Here is a 9,092-nt window from a genome sequence, read left to right as displayed (position 1 = left end):
GTCCGCTTTCAGAGGTCACGTGCAACAAGTGCCAACAGAAGGGTCACTATGCCAACAAGTGTTTCAACCAGAGGCGTCTTCCTCCTCCTCCTCCTGTCAGATCGGCAAGTACAGCTGTGGTCAAGCATAATCCCAAGCACGCCAAGGTCAATTTGATGAATGCAGCTCAGGCAGAGGACTCGTCAGATGTGATCATGGGTAACCTTCCTGTTAATGATATTCCTGCAAATGTTCTTTTTGACACGGGTGCATCGCATTGTTTCATCTCGAGACCGTTTTCATCTAAGCATGGGTTGCCTTTGCAAATTTTGCCTAGTCCTTTAGCAGTTGTCTCTCCCGGTAAGCGCATGTAGGCTAACTCCATCGTTCCGGATGTTTCTATCACTTTGGGTGACTACAAGTTTCTGTCTTCTCCAACGGTTCTTGGTGACTCGGATATTGATCTTATTCTCGGGATGGATTGGCTTTCTAAGCACAAGGCTCAGCTTGATTGTGCAGCCAGGCAGATTCAATTGACTCATTCGTCTAAGGATGTAATTGTCTTTGCTGCTCGGGATAATACCATCCGTCTGTTTTCTCTCAATGAGAAGGGTGAATTGGATGCCATCTCTCAAATTCCAGTCGTTTGCGAATATCAAGACGTCTTTCCAGAAGAACTCCCAGGGATGCCTCCAAACCGGCCGGTTGAATTTGTTATTGAACTTGAGCCCGGTACGGAACCTGTGTGCAAACGTCCCTACAAGCTCGGCCCCGAAGAGTTGAAGGAGTTGAAGAAACAACTCGATGAGCAAGAAAGATTGGGTCTCATCCGGCCTAGTACTTCTCCGTGGGGTTGTGGTGTTCTTTTTGTGAAGAAGAAGGATGGATCGAGTCAACTTTGTGTTGATTACCGTCCAGTGAATAAGAAGACCATCAAGAACAAATACCCACTTCCCAACATCAATGAGCTGTTCGAACAACTCAAGGGTGCTCAAGTATTCTCCAAGCTTGATCTCCGTATGGGTTATCACCAGATTCGCATTCGTGAAGAAGATATTCCCAAGACAACATTCAGAACAAGCTTTGGTTCATATGAATACACTGTCATGTCTTTTGGCCTCGCCAACGCTCCTCCGACGTTCTCTCGCATGATGAATTTCATCTTCAACGCCTACACCAATGACTTCGTTTTGGTATATCTCGATGACATTCTGGTTTTCTCGAAGAACAAGGAAGATCATGCCAAGCACTTGCGTTTGGTTCTTGATAAGCTCAGGGAACATCAGTTCTATGCCAAGTTCTCCAAGTGTGAATTTTGGCTCGATGAGGTTCTTTATCTTGGTCATATCATCTCTGCCAAGGGCATTTCCGTGAATCCCGAGAAGGTATCCGCAATTGTGAATTGGGAACCTCCTCAGAACGTGAAGCAACTCCGCAGTTTCCTCGGTCTCGCAAGCTATTGCCGAAGATTCGTTGAAAACTTTTCCAAGATCACGAAGCCTCTCTCAAATCTTCTTCAGAAGCATGTCAAGTACGTTTGGTCTCCGGAGTGTGATATTGCTTTCAACACTTTGAAAGAGAAGTTGATCACTGCTCCAGTTCTGACTCCACCTGATGAATCCAAGCCGTACGAGGTCTTTTGTGATGCCTCTCTCCAAGGTCTTGGCGCAGTATTGATGTAAGAGAAGAAAGTTGTTGCTTATACATCTCGCCAGTTGAAGCCTAATGAGAAGAACTACCCCACTCATGATCTCGAGTTGGCGGCAGTTGTGCATGCTCTTTTGACTTGGAGACATCTTCTATTGGGAAGAAAAGTGGACATTTTCACTGATCACAAGAGTCTCAAGTACATCTTCACCCAGCCTAATCTCAACCTAAGGCAAACTCGATGGGTCGAAATGATTCAAGAGTATAATCCGAGTATTGAGTATACTCCAGGCAAGGCCAATGTGATTGCTGACGCTTTGAGCAGAAAGGCCTATTGCAACAGTCTGATTCTTAAGCCTTATCAACCCGAGCTTTGTGAAGCTTTCCGCAAGCTGAATCTTCAAGTTGTTCCTCAAGGTTTCCTCGCCAACCTTCAAGTCTCTCCTACCTTAGAAGACCAGATTCGCCAAGCCCAGCTTCTTGATGCTATGGTGAAAAAGGTGAAGATTGGTATTGCAAAGAGTCAGTCCAAGTACAAGTGCTACCGCCTTGATGACAAGGACACTCTCTTCTTCGAGGATCGTATTGTTGTGCCCAAAGGTGAACTTCGTAAAGTGATCATGAACGAGGCTCACAACTCTCTCCTCTCCATCCACCCTGGTAGTACGAAGATGTATCAGGATCTCAAGCAAGCTTATTGGTGGACTCGAATGAAGCGCGAGATCGCTCAATTCGTGAATGAATGTGATGTCTGCAGAAGAGTGAAGGCAGAACACCAAAGGCCAGCTGGTCTCCTCCAACCTCTTGCCATTCCAGAATGGAAGTTTGACCACATCGAAATGGACTTCGTGACTGGGTTTCCAAAGTCCAAGCGTGGCAATGATGCTATATTCGTCGTCATCGACAAACTCACCAAAGTGGCTCACTTTCTGCCTATCAAAGAGTCGATCACTGCAGCTCAATTGGCGGAACTCTATACCTCTCGCATTGTCTCTCTGCACGGTATTCCTCAAGTGATCTCTTCAGACCGTGGCAGTATCTTTACCTCGAAGTTTTGGGATTCTTTTCAGAAGGCCATGGGCACCAACATTCGCTTCAGCACTGCTTTCCATCCTCAAACGAGCGGTCAAGTCGAGCGTGTCAACCAGATTCTTGAAGATATGCTCAGGGCTTGTGTGATCTCTTTCGGCATGAAGTGGGAGGACTGCCTTCCTTATGCTGAATTCTCATACAACAACAGTTTTCAAGCAAGTTCGGGCAAGGCCCCATTTGAAATTCTGTATGGCAGGAAGTGTCGTACCCCTCTCAACTGGTCCGAAACCGGTGAACGTCAGCTGCTGGGTAATGACTTAATCACAGAAGCAGAAGAAATGTGCAAAGTCATTCGTGATAACCTCAAAGCAGCCCAATCCCGCTAGAAGAGCTACTATGATAGTAAGCACCGTGATTTGGCTTTCGAGATCGGAGATCATGTTTACCTCCGTGTCTCTCCTATGAAAGGTACTCGTCGCTTCGGTATCAAAGGGAAGCTTGCCCCTAGATACATGGGACCTTTCAAGTTTGTCAGCAAGAGAGGCGACCTCGCCTATCAGCTCGAGCTTCCTTCAAACTTTGCCAATGTTCATGATGTGTTCCATGTCTCTCAGCTTCGAAAGTGCTTCAAGACTCCCGACCGCACTGTCAACTTCGAGGACATTGAGCTCCAAGAAGATCTCTCTTATCGTGAGCACCCAGTTGCTATTCTTGAAGAGACTGAACGCAAGACTCGCAACAAGTCAATCAAATTTCTCAAAGTCAAGTGGTCTCACCATTCCGACCGTGAAGCTACCTGGGAACGCGAGGATCACCTCCGTTCTGAGTACCCGGAGTTCTTTCAGTCCTAAATCTCGGGACGAGATCTTTTCGTAGTGGTGGAGTGTTGTAACGCCCCAGATATACTTTCCATATTTGTATCCAACTCTTGCCAACTCCGGCGCTAAGTTATATTTATTTCTTGGGTTCGGGTCTTTGTCTCCGTGTGTTGTTTTCTTTTTCGTGCATCTCATATCATGGCATCTCGTGCATTGCATTTGCATACATGTTCATCTCATGCATTCGAGCATTTTCCCCGTTGTCCGTTTTGCATTCCGGCGCTTCGTTCTCCTCCGGTGGCCATTTCTAGCTTTCTTTCGTGTGTGGGGATTAAACATTTCCGGATTGGACCGGGACTTTCCATGCGGCCTTGGTTTACTACCGGTAGACCGCCTATCAAGTTTCGGGTCATTTGGACTTCGTTTGATACTCCAACGGTTAACCAAGGGACCGATAAGGCCTCGTGTGTGTTGCAGCCCAACACCCCCCAAATTTGTCCCAAAATCCACCAAACTTTGCTCCATGTCCTAGAGCGTTCGATCACGATCGCGTGGGCGAAAACCGCACCTCATTTGGGCTCTCCTAGCTCCACTTATGCCTATATATACACCCCCCCATTCCAAATCTCAGATATCTCCCCGTCCTCCTCCTAAAAAAATCATCTTCCTCCACCGCGCCGACGGACGTGTCCGCCCCCGGCCGGACAACGTCCACCGCCGCCCGCCTCAGCCAGCCGGGTCGCGCCACGTGGCGCCGGACCACATCGCCGACCGCGCCGCCAGCCCGCGGGCCCACGCGGGGCCCTCCCCGGCCCGCGAGACGCCGCCACCCCCTCGCCCGGGTCGGTGCCCTCCTTCCCCGAGCCCGGCCGTGCGCCGCCGCCGCTGTGGGTGCTCGCCGCCGCCGGCCCCGCCCACCGGAGCGCCCTGCCGCCCCGTCCAGCAACTCCGGTGGCCGGAGCCACTACGCCGCCGCCCCCGCTCTCCGACGCCGCCTCCGCCCCTCGTCGCCCCGGCGCCCGACGCCGCTGTCCCTCTTCCTCCGGCGAGCCGCGACGAGCTCCGGCGACGCCCCGTTGCTACAGTGTTCCGGCGCCGCCTCGGGTTCCGTGCGGTTCCAGATCTCAGATCCAAACCCCCCCCCGTTGACTTTTGTCCAGAAACCCTAGTTTTTTATGCGATGTTTGACTGCTCGTATCTCCGCAACCGTAGCTCCGTTTTGGGCATATGATATATCAAAATCTTCGCCTCGACATGTAAATCATTTCGTTCCATTCCATCATTTGCATTTGAGATCATCTTGATGCCCTAAATGCTGTTAGAAGGAGGCTTCGTGAGTTAAATTGCAGATCCGTTAGTTCATCATGCACTTTTGTCATTTTTGCCATGTTTAATCCGTGCATGATATGCCTGTGCCCCTTTGGGATGAATTGTTAAGCAGTTTGTCTTCTTTCCAGAGGTGCCACCCATGCATTTTTGGGATGTGTGTGTTGTCTTGTGCAAGCTTGCGAAGAGAGGTACCTGAGATTGCTGATTTCAGGGACTTAGTGATTTTCACTAAGTCTGGGATATTTTAGTTCGCGATGCTATATGTCCAGCTTGTTTCCTAGTGATCCGTGCCTCTTTTGAGGATGATCAGTAAGGGAGTTTTGATATTTATGTTATTCTCTATCCATCCATGTCTTTGTTTGCATATGTGAAGTGCTTTAGGTTGACTCAATCGAGCTCAACTTTTGCTTCGTTGTTAATCTGGGCAGATCGTCAACTTGTTTGCGATTTTGCCGATGCTACCGTTAGTGTTCCATGCATGCTATGTCTTTGTTCTTGCCATGTGTAGCTAGAATATTGTGCCTTCTTGCTGGTTATATGCTTTCCTTGCCATGACTTGCACCGTAGTGAGTGCATCGAGCTCGTTTACATGCCTTCGTGAGTTAAATTTCTGCATGTCTCAGTTTTCACTAAGTCTGAGAACTGATTGTGTTCGAGCTATGTTCGTGAGCTCGGTAGAGTATTTTGTGAACCCTTTTGGCCCCAGGTAACTTTGGGTGTTTTGTTAAGCTTGTTGAGTAGCTCCATGCCATGTTCTTACTTGTCATGTTCAGGTCATTTATCATGTTTTTTTGCTGCTCCAAAGAGAGCATCGTGATCTGAAATTTCAGGCTAGTGTTAATTTCACTAAGTCTGGAATCTGTTTTGCATATTCATTTTTGCCATGCTTGTTTGAACCTCTTAATGGATGAATTTGCCTATGGCTCAGTGCTAGTGTTTTGTTAACCATCTTGTGTACATCACTGCCATGTATTTTGTTTTCATGTTTGGTGGCTGTAGCATGTTCATTTCGTTGCGTTTAGCTGCCTACTTGCTGTAAATCGCAGACCGGTGTCATATCTTAAAACGCTTGCCATTTCCAAACCGTAACTCCGATTCCAATGATCTTTATATCGTTTTCAAGCGATTTCATCCCCTCTATCCAGTGGCACCCTTGGAATTCCAAGTTGAGGCCAGGTTCATGCATTTCCTGTCATATCTTGCATTTTGCATCCCGCATCGCATCCCGCATAGCATGTCATCATTTCATCATATTGCTTGGTCTTGCACGTGGTTGATTGTATCCTTGTTGCTTGTTTGTCTTGTTGGTAGAGCCGGGAGACGAGTTCGCTACCGAGGAGCCCGTTGAGTTTGCTTGTGAGGATCCAGTCAACTTTGGCAACTGTGCAGGCAAGATGATCATACCCTCGAAATCACTACTATCTTTGCTATGCTAGTTTGCTCGCTCTTGCTATGCCAATGCTACGATGCCTACCTTTTGCTTGTCAGCCTCCCAATTACCATGTTGAACCTCTAACCCACCGTTGTCCTAGCAAACCGTTGATTGGCTATGTTACCGCTTTGCTCAGCCCCTCTTATAGCGTTGCTAGTTGCAGGTGAAGATTGGAGCCGTTCCTTGTTGGAACCTTTATTTACTTGTTGGGATATCATTATATTGCTATGTTATCTTAATGCATCTATATACTTGGTGAAGGGTGGAAGGCTCGGCCTCTCGCCTAGTGTTTTGTTCCACTCTTACCGCCCTAGTTTCCGTCATATCGGTGTTATGTTCCCGGATTTTTGCGTTCCTTACGCGGTTGGGTTATAATGGGAACCCCTTGATATTTCGCCTTGATTAAAGCTTGTCTAGCAATGCCCAACCTTGGTTTTACCATTTGCCACATAGCCTTTTCTTTCCCTTGGGTTCTGCAGACTCAAGGGTCATCTTATTTTAACCCCCGCCCCCCCCCGGGCCAGTGCTCCTCTGAGTGTTGGTCCACCTGTCAGCTACCGGTGGCCACCAGGGGCAACTCTGGGCTGGCCTACCCGTACCTAAGACAATCTGAGTGTGCCCTGAGAAAGAGATATGTGCAGCTCCTATCAGGATTTGTCGGCACATTCGGGCGGTGTTGCTGGTCTTGTTTTAACCTGTCGAAGTGTCTTGAGTTACCGAGATACCGAGTCTGATCGGAACGTCTTGGGAGGAGGTCTATTCCTTCGTTGACCGTGAGAGCTTGTTATGGGCTAAGTTGGAACCCCCCTGCAGGGATTGAACTTTCGAAAGCCGTGCCCGCGGTTATGGGCAGATGGGAATTTGTTAATGTCCGGTTGTAGATAACTTGAACCTTAATTAATAAAAATGAATCAACTGAGTGTGTTGCCGTGATGGCCTCTTCTCGGCGGAGTCCGGGAAGTGGACACGGTGTTGGAGTAATGCTTGCGCAGGTTGTTCCTTTAGCTTCTCGCTCGTGCTTCGCCTTCTCTTCTCGCCCTCATTTGCGTATAAGTTAGCCACCATATATGCTAGTCGCTTGCTGCAGCTCCACCTACACTTGCCTTAACCTTCCTATAAGCTTAAATAGTCTTGATCACGTGGGTGTGAGATTGCTGAGTCCCCGTGGCTCACAGATACTACAACTCCAGATGCAGGTCTAGGTGATTCCGCTCCAGGTGACGAGTACGAGCTCAAGTGGGAGTTCGACGAGGACTCTCAGCGTTATTATGTTTCCTTTCCCGACGATCAGTAGTGGTGCCTAGTTGGGGTTATCGATTCAGGGCCTTGTCGCATGTTGGGGGTCTTTTCTATTTTGGCACCGTAGTCGGGCCATGAGTGATTTGTATGATGGATGTTATTTATGTACTTTGATGTGACGTGGCGAGTGTAAGCCAACTATGTACCTCCCCTTTATATTATTTATGTACATGGGATGTGTGATGATTTCCTGACTTGCGACATTGCTTTCAATGCGGTTATGCCTCTAAGTCGTGCCTCGACACGTGGGAGATATAGCCGCATCGAGGGCGTTACAAGTTGGTAATCAGAGCCTTCCCCGACCTTAGGAGCCCCCATTGCTTGATCGTTTTTAGCAGCCGAGTTGTGTCTAGAAAGATGTTTTGAGTCATTTAGGAATTATATATCGGAGAGCTTAGGAATTCTTCTTACTTCCCAGTCTCCTCATTGCTCTGGTAAGGCATCCTGACGTAGAGTTTTGACTCTTCTCTTCTCAAATTTCACTAAAAAAAATTTTAGGATCACGCGAGTATCTTGGTTTTGTTCCGATGGTTTTGTGACGAGAACATTGTTCTTGGTGCCTCCTGTCTTTAGGGGTTGTGGCAGTGTCCCGGGGAGTTGAGCTCCGAGGTGTTTCCGTCACAATTTTATCGTTGCAATTCTGGTATACTTGAGATTTGTGCGCGACATCGAAAATCTCCTTTATGCAGTTCGTTGGTGAGATAACCTCGACGCCACCCAGTACTGGGGCGGGAGTTCGGGAGTATCGCCATAACTTGTATAACGGATGCTTTTCGAAGGTTGAGATAGATGGTTTCCGAAGGTTTCTTGGTTATGTGTTGAAGGATGGATACAGCTGGATGTAGGATTGCTAGCTTGAGTGAGATATTATGCTCCCCTGTATCCCCAACACCTGATTGCATAACCGGGAAAATTTCGGGAATTTCATAGGTGGGAATTCAAGTAGCCTTAGGAAATCTTTCCGACAGATGTATGATATGAAATTGGGGTTCGACGTCTAGTGGTTCGCCTATTCACGGTCGATTTTACAGTGGTCTCGTTGTGTCTTAAAGAGTCCTTGGATATGCTGACTCGGGGACGCTTCGTATGTCATGTGCACTGCCTTGTACATGATGGTGCTGTACGATCGAGCCCGTGTAGGTCCCACCACGAAAACTTCGGACGAAATTTCTATCATGTATTTGTTCCGGCTTATTCCGCAAGCCAACCCTTGGTTTTATTTTCAGTTGTGGCATTCGAGTTGCTCCGACGTCATATGTTGATTCCATCCCTCGTTGTTGTACCCCTTCTACCTGATTCTTCATGGCTTCGCAATTTAGGAATATGTGACCACTTCAAGAGAAGTGCATTCGTTCATTTTGTTCGGATGTGAAGACTTTATGTTGCAATTTTCATTCCGTTGGATTCAGCTTCAATACTTGTCTATTTGTGTGCTAATGGTGGTCAACATCTTCAGGATGGCTCCTCCAACGCGCACGACTCCGAATCCTGATCCGCCTCCACCTCCGCCTCCTCCAGAAGCATGGCAAGCTGTGATGGCCGCTACTAATGCATAC

This window comes from Triticum urartu, chromosome 1A (genome assembly GCF_056163025.1).
Source record: "Triticum urartu cultivar PI428250 chromosome 1A, HENAU_Tu73, whole genome shotgun sequence".
NCBI classification, from domain to species: domain Eukaryota; kingdom Viridiplantae; phylum Streptophyta; class Magnoliopsida; order Poales; family Poaceae; genus Triticum; species Triticum urartu.
The sequence above is the reverse complement of the archived record's forward strand: the minus strand, read 5'-3'. Positions refer to the sequence as shown.